The 15,804-nt window shown below is 34.1% G+C and overlaps 4 non-coding genes across 4 annotated transcripts; all 4 read right to left on the reverse strand.

Annotated features, from left to right (window-relative positions):
* Window positions 1-1,907: 1,907 nt before the first annotated feature.
* On the reverse strand, window positions 1,908-5,870 carry LOC117185503 (large subunit ribosomal RNA). The gene has a single exon (XR_004471014.1). It is a non-coding gene; the product is annotated as a large subunit ribosomal RNA (ribosomal RNA).
* Window positions 5,871-6,287: 417 nt separating this feature from the next.
* Window positions 6,288-6,466, reverse strand: LOC117185510 (5.8S ribosomal RNA). Its single transcript, XR_004471020.1, has one exon. It is a non-coding gene; the product is annotated as a 5.8S ribosomal RNA (ribosomal RNA).
* Window positions 6,467-7,065: 599 nt separating this feature from the next.
* On the reverse strand, window positions 7,066-9,056 carry LOC117185501 (small subunit ribosomal RNA). Its single transcript, XR_004471012.1, has one exon. It is a non-coding gene; the product is annotated as a small subunit ribosomal RNA (ribosomal RNA).
* A 2,769-nt stretch (window positions 9,057-11,825) lies between these two features.
* On the reverse strand, window positions 11,826-15,743 carry LOC117185506 (large subunit ribosomal RNA). The gene has a single exon (XR_004471016.1). It is a non-coding gene; the product is annotated as a large subunit ribosomal RNA (ribosomal RNA).
* Between the last annotated feature and the right edge of the window lie 61 nt (window positions 15,744-15,804).

The raw sequence follows: 15,804 nt of genomic DNA on the forward strand, positions 1-15,804 counted from the left end.
TTGTCGGCTAAGTATATTCCCCATATCATATGAAATAAATTAATAATTTTTCATTATAAAATTTTCATATGAAATATACCATGCACGAGACTACCACTCCCTATATAGGTTTTCTGCCACGCTTTCCGCAAATCGGGTATTTTTACTTGAGAGTGCCTCTTAACAATAGTTTCTTTTCGTATTTTAATAAAAAATACAATACTATCACTTCAAAATTATTCATATATATTAAGAAATATATATATATTCATATAAAATACACAGACATTGCCGGCTAAGTATATTCCCCATATCATATGAAATAAATTAATAATTTTTCATTATAAAATTTTCATATGAAATATACCATGCACGAGACTACCACTCCCTATATAGGTTTTCTGCCACGCTTTCCGCAAATCGGGTATTTTTACTTGAGAGTGCCTCTTAACAATAGTTTCTTTTCGTATTTTAATAAAAAATACAATACTATCACTTCAAAATTATTCATATATATTAAGAAATATATATATATTCATATAAAATACACAGACATTGCCGGCTAAGTATATTCCCCATATCATATGAAATAAATTAATAATTTTTCATTATAAAATTTTCATATGAAATATACCATGCACGAGACTACCACTCCCTATATAGGTTTTCTGCCACGCTTTCCGCAAATCGGGTATTTTTACTTGAGAGTACCTTTTAAAAATAGTTTCTTTTCGTATTTTAATACAAAATACTATACTATCATTTCAAAATTATTCATATATATTAAGAAAAATATATATACGCATATAAAATAAACAGACATTGCCGACTTAGTATGTTCCCCATATCATATGAAATTAAATTAATTATTTTTATTACATTCATCATTCATTTACATGAAAAATATCATATCAGCTGGTATCTTTGCTTTAATTTCACATATACACGTAATATATCTATTTATATTAAATACATTTTTATATTTTCTATATTTATAATCGCATTATGATTATGTTATAATGTTATATTATATATGAGAAACATTCCCATATCCATATCCATATCCATATCCATATCCATATAAAACCTAATATTGATATTTTATAGCACACCTCGGCGTTATTTGTTATTTTTATTCATTATAACACAATGTCAAAAATATACATATATTTTTGTAAATATGTATATAAAATATATCATTATATTTTCTCTATTCAAAATCAAATCATGCTCATGTTATAATTTTAAGGATATGGTGAATGTTTCCCCATATCCATAATATTGTCATTTTATATACAAAACTATTTAATTCTTGCATTTATATCACATATCATTGAATTCCAATATTAGAAATACTGCCAAGTTCCACAAACGACCACTCCAAATATACATATATTTGTACATATGTATATAAAATATATCTTTATATTTTCTGTATTCATAATCAAATCATGCTCATGTTATAATTTTTAGGATATGGGAAACATTTCACATACCCAATAATATTATCACATTTTATATACCAAACTATTTAATTCTTGCATTCATATCACATATCATTAAATTCCAATATTAGAAATACTTCCAAGTTCCATATACGATCACTCCATGCTTTTTGCATTCATATTATTTCATATATACATTCACATTTGCACATATGCATATACACTATGTTTCGTGTGTTCACATAATAAAATTTTTATAAGTATCATTTCATATGTAATTAAGTATAACAAACTTATAATATAACATTATATTCATATTCAAGCCAACGTAATTTATATAGGATAAATAATTTATCCATATTTATATAAAATATATTCTTTTTAATATATATCTATATATAAATATATATTACCATTTATAGGTATATATTCATATAAATATATAAAAATAATTTTCATATATAAAGAATAAATTTATATATATCGAATCATCAAGCAAAGGATAAGCTTCAGTGGATCGCAGTATGGCAGCTGCTCAACCACTTACAACACCTTGCCTGTTACAAAAGTCGTTTACAATTGATTCTAGGCTTTGTCATTGTATTAAATAATGTTTTTATATGCAACTAGCGCGGCATCAGGTGATCGATGATCCTCCCAATTTACTATGTTACAAATTACATTGGCATCACATCCATTGTCGTTTATAAAATAAATTATAAACTTTTAATGGTTTAGAAGCCATACAATGCAAATTGCCCCTTATTTATCATTGCAGTCCAGCACGGATACGACCTTAGAGGCGTTCAGGCATAATCCAACGGACGTAGCGTCATACCACTGTTCGCTCGAACAAGTATTGTGCCATTGGTCCGTACCTGCGGTTCCTCTCGTACTACGCAGGAATGCTGTCGCAACAACGTTTTGTCATTAGTAGGGTAAAACTAACCTGTCTCACGACGGTCTAAACCCAGCTCACGTTCCCTTGCATGGGTGAACAATCCAACGCTTGGTGAATTTTGCTTCACAATGATAGGAAGAGCCGACATCGAAGGATCAAAAAGCGACGTCGCTATGAACGCTTGGCCGCCACAAGCCAGTTATCCCTATGGTAACTTTTCTGACACCTCTTGTTAAAAACTCTTTAAACCAAAAGGATCGATAGGCCGAGCTTTTGCTGTCCCTGTGTGTACTGAACACCGAGATCAAGTCAGCATTTGCCCTTTTGCTCTATGTGTGGTTTCTGTCCGCACTGAGCTGGCCTTGGGACACCTCCGTTATTATTTGAGAGATGTACCGCCCCAGTCAAACTCCCTACCTGGCAATGTCCTTGAATTGGATCATACCTGAGTAATTGGAGTTATACCAAATTTTCAAATTGAAAATACATAAATGCATTTTCTCATTAAAGAATTTGTTTGCGATTATATAACAAACTCGTGATACTTTGATCAAGAAGCTTGCATCAAAACCCAATACCATAAGATATAATAAATATATCCGTATAATGGCTAGGAAATGATACACGTTCCATTTAATCAAGTAAGTAAGGAAACAATAAGAGTAGTGGTATTTCATTGTCGATACCAAACCGAAATCTAATATCTCCCACTTATGCTACACCTCTTATGTCTCCTTACACTGCCAGATTAGAGTCAAGCTCAAAAGGGTCTTCTTTCCCCGCTAATTATTCCAAGCCCGTTCCCTTGGCTGTGGTTTCGCTAGATAGTAGATAGGGACAGTAGGAATCTCGTTAATCCATTCATGCGCGTCACTAATTAGATGACGAGGCATTTGGCTACCTTAAGAGAGTCATAGTTACTCCCGCCGTTGACCCGCGCTTACTTGAATTTCTTCACTTTGACATTCAGAGCACTGGGCAGAAATCACATTGTGTCAACACCCGCTAGGGCCATCACAATGCTTTGTTTTAATTAGACAGTCGGATTCCCCAAGTCCGTGCCAGTTCTGAATTGATTGTTAATTGATAATCGTTATAATTAATAAGAACTAACTGGTTTAACCCAATTAGTATTCTTAAAAATTTTAGCAAGAAAGTTCCACAATTGGCTACGTAACTAAACTATCCGGGGAACAAGTAACTACCATAAATGATAGAAACTCTATTTACCCAGAACGAGCACATAAACCATGTTATTGTTTCCCAATCAAGCCCGACTATCTCAATCTTCAGAGCCAATCCTTATCCCGAAGTTACGGATCTAATTTGCCGACTTCCCTTACCTACATTATTCTATCGACTAGAGACTCTTCACCTTGGAGACCAGCTGCGGATATTGGTACGGCCTGTTGAGAAGTTTGCGTGTCCCCACCATAAATTTTCAAGGTCCGAGGAGAAAATATCGACACAACAGTATATGTCATGCTCTTCTAGCCCATCTACCATATCTCTCTGCGAAAGACTTCCATGGTAGTACGGCTATAAAACAGAAAAGAAAACTCTTCCGATATCTCTCGACGGCTTCTTTATGGTCGTTCCTGTTGCCAGGATGAGCACGAGGCCCATATTTAATAACAAACGGATACTCAACAGGTTACGGAATTGGAACCGTATTCCCTTTCGTTCAAAATTATTCAAGTATTTAAAAATCATAAAAGATTTGACAATATTACTCACTGATTTTTTACTTGAAAATTTTCGGCTTTCGCCTTGAACTTAGGACCGACTAACTCGTGATCAACCACTGTTCACACGAAACCCTTCTCCACTTCAGTCCTCCAAGGTCTCATTCGATTATTTGCTACTACCACCAAGATCTGTGCCAATGGCAGCTCCATGAAGGCTTACGCCAAACACTTCTACGCATACCATTGTACCTTCCTACTCACTAAAGTTTCAAAATTTATATCACAAGTAATATAAATCATCTACTTTAGCGGTAATGTATAGGTATACAACTTAAGCGCCATCCATTTTAAGGGCTAGTTGCTTCGGCAGGTGAGTTGTTACACACTCCTTAGCGGATTTCGACTTCCATGATCACCGTCCTGCTGTTTTAAGCAACCAACGCCTTTCATGGTTTCTGCATGAGTTGTTAATTTGGGCACCGTAACATTACGTTTGGTTCATCCCACAGCGCCAGTTCTGCTTACCAAAAGTGGCCCACTGGGCACATTATATCATAACCTTAAACTTCATATCAAGAAAGTTAAGGTTCTTACCCATTTAAAGTTTGAGAATAGGTTAAGATCGTTTCGACCCTAAGGCCTCTAATCATTCGCTTTACCAGATAAGATTATTTTATATAACATTAAAATGCACCAGCTATCCTGAGGGAAACTTCGGAAGGAACCAGCTACTAGATGGTTCGATTGGTCTTTCGCCCCTATACTCAATTCTGACAATCGATTTGCACGTCAGAACTGTTTCGGTCTTCCATCAGGGTTTCCCCTGACTTCAACCTGATCAAGTATAGTTCACCATCTTTCGGGTCACAGCATATATGCTCAAGGTACGTTCCAGTTAGAGGCATAAATAATATAAATATTATCATACATAACTATATAGAACGCCCCGGGATTGTGTTAATTATCTATAAATAGTTAAAAAACTAATCCCATTATTAGTCAAGTTAATTACGCTATTAGGTTTATCTCCCAATAACTTGCACATATGTTAGACTCCTTGGTCCGTGTTTCAAGACGGGTCCCGAAGGTATCCTGAATCTTTCGCATTGTTAATCATACAAATGCATATAATAAACACAAAAATCAATGATAATTATGCCATTATATAATTTCGAAAAATTAACGCACTGTATTAATTTTAATTTATCAACACTTTATCAAATTAATGACATTTATTCTATGTTAAAATGCAAGCATAATAATTTGAATAAACTATAAGTCATATTTTATGATAAATTTGTTATATGCTAATAGATTACAATGTCCTTATATGGAAAAAATGCACACTATTATTATAATATTGTTAAAATATTAAAACTTTAATGATGAATTTTCCATAACGGATATTCAGGTTCATCGGGCTTAACCTCTAAGCAGTTTCACGTACTGTTTAACTCTCTATTCAGAGTTCTTTTCAACTTTCCCTCACGGTACTTGTTTACTATCGGTCTCATGGTTATATTTAGTTTTAGATGGAGTTTACCACCCACTTAGTGCTGCACTATCAAGCAACACGACTCTTTGGAAACATCATCTAGTAATCATTAACGTTATACGGGCCTGGCACCCTCTATGGGTAAATGGCCTCATTTAAGAAGGACTTAAATCGTTAATTTCTCATACTAGAATATTGACGCTCCATACACTGCATCTCACGTTTGCCATATAGACAAAGTGACTTAGTGCTGAACTGATTTCTTTTCGCTCGCCGCTACTAAGAAAATCCTGGTTAGTTTCTTTTCCTCCCCTAATTAATATGCTTAAATTCAGGGGGTAGTCCCATATGAGTTGAGGTTGTATATACGTATATTAAAATTTATAATGATAATTACACTATATTATTATATATATAGAGCGTTCTCATAATGAAATCATTATAATATTCGTATTTTATAACGAATATCACGAAGAATATTAAATATTTATATTTACAACAAAATTTCCTTTCGAAACATTAATAAGAGGCAATTCTAGATGAAAAAACTTTAATTATTTTTTTATGCTAGACATTCCTCAGTATTATTTGATTCAAAAAGGACAAAAAAATATATATTTTTCTTCGTTCTTCTCACACAAATATATACAACAATGAGAGATAATGCGTTTCCATTTAATATCAATATTATGAATATATATATATATACATATCCAATAATATACAATATGCTTAAAAATTTCGTAAAATTTTTAAACAACTTATTTAGCATAGTCTTACAACCCTCAACCATATGTAGTCCAAGCAGCACTATAAAATTAATTAAAGTACCAAACAGCATGGACTGCGATATGCGTTCAAAATGTCGATGTTCATGTGTCCTGCAGTTCACACGATGACGCACAGTTTGCTGCGTTCTTCATCGACCCATGAGCCGAGTGATCCACCGCTTAGAGTGATTAAAATTTGTTTATTCATTTATTTGTCAGATATGTCTTTATTGAAAGAAATTAAAAATACACCATTTTACTGGCATATATCAATTCCTTCAATAAATTTTAATTTATCCTAAAAGAATGTTGCGAAATGTCTTAGTTTTATATAAACGATATATTACCATATTGTTAAATAATATAATATGTATTTTGGCTTGTTTGATAATTATCAATTTATATAAAAGTATTAACCTGAAATCAGGTACAACATTGTACTTTTTAGGCTGTTGCATTAACCAATGTATGCCCATAGCTATGATGGACAATACATATTCGCAACGCGTGCATACTATGGTACATATGCACACAGATTTTATAAATCAATATTATTGTAATAATATCATCAATATGTATTTATATATTAATTGCTACACACATAGAACACAATGTTATATGTATAGCTACTACTAAATGAGTATATTGGCAATATAATTAATTAATATAAACATATAATATATACAACTGAATATATTTTTTTTTACAATTATGATTTTATAAAAACATATTTTGTTTGGTAAATTGGCAATATATATATATTTTTGTTAACGGTAGAAACATACAATAATGATCCTTCCGCAGGTTCACCTACGGAAACCTTGTTACGACTTTACTTCCTCTAAATAATCAAGTTCGGTCAACTTTTGCGAAACAACCGTAACACGCAAGGCGTCACAGTGATCACGTCCGGAGACCTCACTAAATAATTCAATCGGTAGTAGCGACGGGCGGGTGTGTACAAAGGGCAGGGACGTAATCAATGCGAGTTAATGACTCACACTTACTGGGAATTCCAAGTTCATGTGAACAGTTTCAGTTCACAATCCCAAGCATGAAAGTGGTTCAGCGGTTTACCCGGACCTCTCGGTCTAGGAAATACACGTTGATACTTTCATTGTAGCGCGCGTGCAGCCCAGGACATCTAAGGGCATCACAGACCTGTTATTGCTCAATCTCATTATTGCTAGACGCAATTTGTCCATTTAAGAAGCTAGTGTCTTATAATGGGACAAACCAACAGGTACGGCTCCACTTATATAAACACATTCAAACACAATAAACATTTTACTGCCACCATGAATGAAGGCTATATAAGCTTCAACACCATAATCCTGAAGATATCTATTTAATATATTTGAGTCTCGTTCGTTATCGGAATTAACCAGACAAATCACTCCACGAACTAAGAACGGCCATGCACCACCACCCATAGATTCGAGAAAGAGCTATCAATCTGTCTTACACACTTATGTTCGGACCTGGTAAGTTTTCCCGTGTTGAGTCAAATTAAGCCGCAGGCTCCACTCCTGGTGGTGCCCTTCCGTCAATTCCTTTAAGTTTCAGCTTTGCAACCATACTTCCCCCGGAGCCCAAAAGCTTGGTTTCCCGGGAAGCGACTGAGAGAGCCATAAAAGTAGCTACACCCAATTGCTAGCTGGCATCGTTTATGGTTAGAACTAGGGCGGTATCTGATCGCCTTCGAACCTCTAACTTTCGTTCTTGATTAATGAAAACATCTTTGGCAAATGCTTTCGCTTAAGTTAGTCTTACGACGGTCCAAGAATTTCACCTCTCGCGTCGTAATACTAATGCCCCCAAACTGCTTCTATTAATCATTACCTCTTGATCTGAAAACCAATGAAAGCAGAACAGAGGTCTTATTTCATTATCCCATGCACAGAATATTCAGGCATTTGAAGCCTGCTTTAAGCACTCTAATTTGTTCAAAGTAATTGTACCGGCCCACAATAACACTCGATGAAGAGCACTAATGCAGGTTTTTAAATAGGAGGAATATATAAAAAATACAAGTACTTAATTATATATAAGAACTCCACCGGTAATACGCTTACATACATAAAGGTATAGTACTAACCACAATTGTAAGTTGTACTACCCGTATGAAGCACAAGTTCAACTACGAACGTTTTAACCGCAACAACTTTAATATACGCTATTGGAGCTGGAATTACCGCGGCTGCTGGCACCAGACTTGCCCTCCAATTGGTCCTTGTAAAGGATTTAAAGTGTACTCATTCCAATTACAGGGCCTCGGATATGAGTCCTGTATTGTTATTTTTCGTCACTACCTCCCCGAGCTGGGAGTGGGTAATTTACGCGCCTGCTGCCTTCCTTAGATGTGGTAGCCGTTTCTCAGGCTCCCTCTCCGGAATCGAACCCTGATTCCCCGTTACCCCGTTGCAACCATGGTAGTCCTAGATACTACCATCAAAAGTTGATAGGGCAGACATTTGAAAGATCTGTCGTCGGTACAAGACCATACGATCTGCATGTTATCTAGAGTTCAACCAATGTAACGATCTTGCGATCGCTTGGTTTTAGCCTAATAAAAGCACACGTCCCATAAGGTCCGTGTTTAATTGCATGTATTAGCTCTAGAATTACCACAGTTATCCAAGTAACTGTTAACGATCTAAGGAACCATAACTGATATAATGAGCCTTTTGCGGTTTCACTTTTAATTCGTGTGTACTTAGACATGCATGGCTTAATCTTTGAGACAAGCATATAACTACTGGCAGGATCAACCAGAATAATGTTTCGTTTCGTGCGCATACCTACATATGTAAATATTTGACAACTCAATAATACTTTTGAATAAAAAAAAAAAATAAAATAAATATTTTTTATCAACAGTTTATGAGAATTTGTTAAACGATTGTGGCCATTTTTATATAGCATTCACATTCGCCATTTTTCTCTATATAAATATCTATATTTATTATATACATTTTTTTTTCGTTCAAAAATATCTTTTATTGCACTTAATATATTATCACACGTATATAGGCTTAAACCAATATTAATTGTGTTTAACTATGTATTTTGACAACAAATTTAAAATTTATCCAATTTCGTATGCGTTTTTTGTGATATACATTAAATAAAACCAAACACATGAGTTCATGTGGAATGGAATTTATATATTTTTGGCAATATTTTGAATTGCATATAAATCGCTTTGATTATATGCTGGGTACATTGTTGAAATGGCACTCATACAATTTAATCATATAAGACCATTTCCAAAAATTCACGATATAATTCGAAACAGAAATGAATATACTAAATAGTATATATCTTGGTTAGTTTCACTATATTATCTTTATTAAGATCAATTTGAAAACAAATATCTCCTATTAAACACTACTTTGGAGTATAATGCAACATAGAATAATATTATATACAATACTGTACCAAATATTGTATACAATACCGATGGACATCAACTGTCCATCATGTATAGGTTTTCTGCCACGCTTTCCGCAAATCGGGTATTTTTGCTTTAGAGTGCCTCTTAACAATAGTTTCTTTTCGTTTTTAATAAACAATACAATACTATCACTTCAAAATTATTCATATATATTAAGAAATATATATTATTCAATATAAAATACACAGACTTGTCGGCTAAGTATATTCCCCATATCATATGAAATAAATTAATAATTTTTCATTATAAAATTTTCATATGAACTATACCATGCACGAGACTACCACTCCCTATATAGGTTTTCTGCCACGCTTTCCGCAAATCGGGTATTTTTACTTGGAGAGTGCTCTTAACAATAGTTTCTTTTCGTATTTAATAAAAAATACAATACTATCACTTCAAAATTATTCATATATATTAAGAAATATATATATTCATATAAATACACAGACATTGCCGGCTAAGTATATTCCCCATATCATATGAAATAAATTAATAATTTTTCATTATAAAATTTTCATATGAAATATACCATGCACGAGACTACCACTCCCTATATAGGTTTTCTGCCACGCTTTTCCGCAAATCGGGTATTTTTACTTGAGAGTGCCTCTTAACATAGTTTCTTTTCGTATTTTAATAAAAAATACCATACTATCACTTCAAATTATTCATATATATTAAGAAATATATATATATTCATATAAATACACAGAGCATTGCGGCTAAGTATATTCCCAGTATCATATGAAATAAATTAATAATTTTTCATTATAAAATTTTCATATGAAATATACCATGCACGAGACTACCACTCCTATATAGGTTTTCTGCCACGCTTTCCGCAAATGGGTATTTTTCCTTGAGAGTACCTTGGTTTAAAATAGTTTTTCTTTTCGTATTTGAATACAAAATACTATACTTATCACTTCAAATTATTGCATATATATTAAGAAAAATATATATACGCAATATAAAATAAACAGACATTGCCCCGAACTTAGTAGGATTCCCCATATCATATGAAATTGAAAATGTAATTATTATTTATTACATTCCATCATTCATTTACATGAACATATCATCGCAGCTCGGTATCTTTGTCTTTTAAATTTCACATATACACGTAGTATATCTATTAGTTTAAATCACTTTTTATATTTTCTATACTTTATAATCGCATTATGATTATGGTATAATGTTATGATTATATATGAGAAACATTCCCATATCCATATCCATATCCATATCCTATCTATCCATAGTAAAACCTATATTGATATTTTATAGCACACCTCGGCGTTATTTGTTTATTTTTAGTTCCATTTATAACACAATGTCAAAATATACATAATTTTTGTAAATATGTATATAAATATATCATTATATTTCTCTATTCAAAAGTCAAATCATGCTCATGTTATATTTAAGGATATGGTGAATGTTTCCCATATCCATAATATTGTCATTTATATACAAACTATTTAATTCTTGCATTTAATCACATATCATTGAATTCCAATATTAGAAATACTGCCAAGTTCCACAAACGACCACTCCAAATATACAGTATTGTGTACATATGTATATAAAATATATCCTTTATATTTTTCTGTATTCATATCTCATGCTCATGTTATAATTTTTAGGATATGGGAAACATTTCACATACCCCAATAATATTATCACATTTTATATACCAACTATTAATTCTTGCATTCATATCACATATCATTAAATTCCAATATTAGAAATACTTCCAAGTTCCTATACGATCACTCCATGCTTTTTGCATTCATATTATTTCATATATACAATTCACTTTGCACAATGCTATACACTATGTTTCGTGTTTCACATAATAACATTTTTATAAGTATCATTTCATATGTAATTAAGTATACCAAACTTATAATATACTTATATTCATATTCAAGCCAACGTAATTTATATAGGATAAATAATTTTCCATATTTATATAAATATATTCTTTTTAATATATATCTATTATAAATATATATTACCATTTATAGGTATATATTCATAAATATATAAAAATAATTTTCATATATAAAGAATAAATTTATATATCGAATCATCAAGCAAAGGATAAGCTTCAGTGGATCGCAGTATGGCAGCTGCTCAACCACTTACAACACCTTGCCTGTTACAAAAGTCGTTTACAATTGATTCTAGGCTTTGTCATTGTATTATAATGTTTTTATATATGCAACTAGCGCGGCTCAGGTGATCGATGATCCTCCCAATTTACTATGTTACAAATTACATTGGCATCACATCCATTCGTTTATAAAATAAATTATAAACTTTTAATGTTTAGAAGCCATACAATGCAAATTGCCCTTATTTATCATTGCAGCGTCCAGCACGGATCGACCTTAGAGGCGTTCAGGCATAATCCAACGGACGTACGTCATACCACTGTTCGCTCGAACAAGTATTGTGCCATTGGTCCGTACCTGCGGTTCCTCTCGTACTACGCAGGAATGCTGTCGCAACAACGTTTTGTTCATTAGTGGGTAAAACTAACCTGTCTCACGACGGTCTAAACCCAGCTCACGTTCCCTTGCATGGGTGAACAATCCAGCTTGGTGAATTTTGCTTCACAATGATAGGAAGAGCCGACATCGAAGGATCAAAAAGCGACGTCGCTATGAACGCTTGGCCGCCACAAGCCAGTTATCCCTATGGTAACTTTTCTGACACCTCTTGTTAAAAACTCTTTAAACCAAAAGGATCGATAGGCCGAGCTTTTGCTGTCCCTGTGTGTACTGAACACCGAGATCAAGTCAGCATTTGCCCTTTTGCTCTATGTGTGGTTTCTGTCCGCACTGAGCTGGCCTTGGGACACCTCCGTTATTATTTGAGAGATGTACCGCCCCAGTCAAACTCCCTACCTGGCAATGTCCTTGAATTGGATCATACCTGAGTAATTGGAGTTATACCAAATTTTCAAATTGAAAATACATAAATGCATTTCTCATTAAAGAATTTGTTTGCGATTATATACAAACTCGTGATACTTTGATCAAGAAGCTTGCATCAAAACCCATACCATAAGATATAATAATATATCCGTATAATGGCTAGGAAATGATACACGTTCCATTTAATCAAGTAAGTAAGGAACAATAAGAGTAGTGGTATTTCATTGTCGATACCAAACCGAAATCTAATATCTCCCACTTATGCTACCCTCTATGTCTCCTTACACTGCCAGATTAGAGTCAAGCTCAAAAGGTCTTCTTCTTCCCCGCTAATTTATTCCAAGCCCGTTCCCTTGGCTGTGGTTTCGCTAGATAGTAGATAGGGACAGTAGGAATCTCGTTAATCCATTCATGCGCGTCACTATTAGATGACGAGGCATTTGGCTACCTTAAGAGAGTCATAGTTACTCCCGCCGTTTGACCCGCGCTTACTTGAATTTCTTCACTTTGACATTCAGAGCACTGGGCAGAAATCACATTGTGTCAACACCCGCTAGGCCATCACAATGCTTTGTTTTAATTAGACAGTCGGATCCCCAGTCCGTGCCAGTTTCGAATTGATTGTTAATTGATATCGTTATAATTAATAAGAACTAACTGGTTTACCCCATTAGTATTCTTAAAATTTTAGCAAGAAAGTTCCACATTGGCTACGTAACTAAACTATCCGGGGAACAAGTAACTACCATAAATGATAGAAACTCTATTTACCCAGAACGAGCACATAAACCATGTTATTGTTTCCCAATCAAGCCCGACTATCTCAATCTTCAGAGCCAATCCTTACCCGAAGTTACGGATCTAATTTGCCGACTTCCCTTACCTACATTATTCTATCGACTAGAGACTCTTCACCTTGGAGACCAGCTGCGGATATGGTACGGGCCTGTTGAGAAGTTTGCGTGTCCCCACCATAAATTTTCAAGGTCCGAGGAGAAAATATCGACACAACAGTATGTCATGCTCTTCTAGCCCATCTACCATATCTCCCTGCGAAAGACTTCCATGGTAGTACGGCTATAAAACAAAAAGAAAACTCTTCCGATATCTCTCGACGGCTTCTTTATGGTCGTTCCTGTTGCCAGGATGAGCACGAGGCCCATATTTAATAACAACGGATACTCAACAGGTTACGGAATTGGAACCGTATTCCCTTTCGTTCAAAATATTCAAGTATTTAAAAATCATAAAGATTTGACAATATTACTCACTGATTTTTTACTTGAAATTTTCGGCTTTCGCCTTGAACTTAGGACCGACTAACTCGTGATCAACCACTGTTCACACGAAACCCTTCTCCACTTCAGTCCTCCAGGTCTCATTCGATTATTTGCTACTACCACCAAGATCTGTGCCATGGCAGCTCCATGAAGGCTTACGCCAAACCTCTCTACGCATACCATTGTACCTTCCTACTCACTAAAGTTTCAAAATTTATATCACAAGTAATATAAATCATCTACTTTAGCGGTAATGTATAGGTATACAACTTAAGCGCCATCCATTTTAAGGGCTAGTTGCTTCGGCAGGTGAGTTGTTACACACTCCTTAGCGGATTTCGACTTCCATGATCACCGTCCTGCTGTTTTAAGCAACCAACGCCTTTCATGGTTTCTGCATGAGTTGTTAATTGGGCACCGTAACATTACGTTTGGTTCATCCCACAGCGCCAGTTCTGCTTACCAAAAGTGGCCCACTGGGCACATATATCATAACCTTAAACTTCATATCAAGAAAGTTAAGGTTCTTACCCCATTTAAAGTTTGAGAATAGGTTAAGATCGTTTCGACCCTAAGGCCTCTAATCATTCGCTTTACCAGATAAGATTATTTTTATAACATTAAAATGCACCAGCTATCCTGAGGGAAACTTCGGAAGGAACCACTACTAGATGGTTCGATTGGTCTTTCGCCCCTATACTCAATTCTGACATCGATTTGCACGTCAAACTGTTTCGGTCTTCCATCAGGGTTTCCCCTGACTTCAACCTGATCAAGTATAGTTCACCATCTTTCGGGTCACAGCATATATGCTCAAGGTACGTTCCAGTTAGAGGCATAAATATATAATTTATCATACATAACTATATAGAACGCCCCGGGATTGTGTTAATTATCTATAAATAGTTAAAAACTAATCCCATTATTAGTCAAGTTATTACGCTATTAGGTTTATCTCCCAATAACTTGCACATATGTTAGACTCCTTGGTCCGTGTTTCAAGACGGGTCCCGAAGGTATCCTGAATCTTTCGCATTGTTATCATACAAATGCATATAATAAACACAAAATCACTGATATTATGCCATTATATAATTTCGAAAATTAACGCACTGTATTAATTTTAATTTATCAACACTTTATCAAATTAATGACATTTATTCTATTTAAAATGCAAGCATAATAATTTGAATAAACTATAAGTCAATTTTATGATAAATTTGTTATATGCTAATAGATTACAATGTCCTTATATGGAAAAAATGCACACTAGTATTATAATATTGTTAAAATATTAAAACTTTAATGATGAATTTTCCATAACGGATATTCAGGTTCATCGGGCTTAACCTCTAAGCAGTTTCACGTACTGTTTAACTCTCTATTCAGAGTTTCTTTTCAACTTTCCCTCACGGTACTTGTTTACTATACGGTCCATGGTTATATTTAGTTTTAGATGGAGTTTACCACCCACTTAGTGCTGCACTATCAAGCAACACGACTCTTTGGAAACATCATCTAGTAATCATTAACGTTATACGGGCCTGGCACCCTCTATGGGTAAATGGCCTCATTTACGAAGGACTTAAATCGTTAATTTCTCATACTAGAATATTGACGCTCCATACACTGCATCTCACGTTTTGCCATATAGACAAAGTGACTTAGTGCTGAACTGATTTCTTTCGCTCGCCGCTACTAAGAAAATCCTGGTTAGTTTCTTTTCCTCCCCTAATTAATATGCTTAAATTCAGGGGGTAGTCCAGATGAGTTGAGGTTGTAATAAGTATATTAAATTTTATAATGATAATTACACTATATATTATATATATAGAGCGTTC

This window comes from Drosophila pseudoobscura, unplaced genomic scaffold (genome assembly GCF_009870125.1).
Source record: "Drosophila pseudoobscura strain MV-25-SWS-2005 unplaced genomic scaffold, UCI_Dpse_MV25 Unplacedtig00000097, whole genome shotgun sequence".
NCBI classification, from domain to species: domain Eukaryota; kingdom Metazoa; phylum Arthropoda; class Insecta; order Diptera; family Drosophilidae; genus Drosophila; species Drosophila pseudoobscura.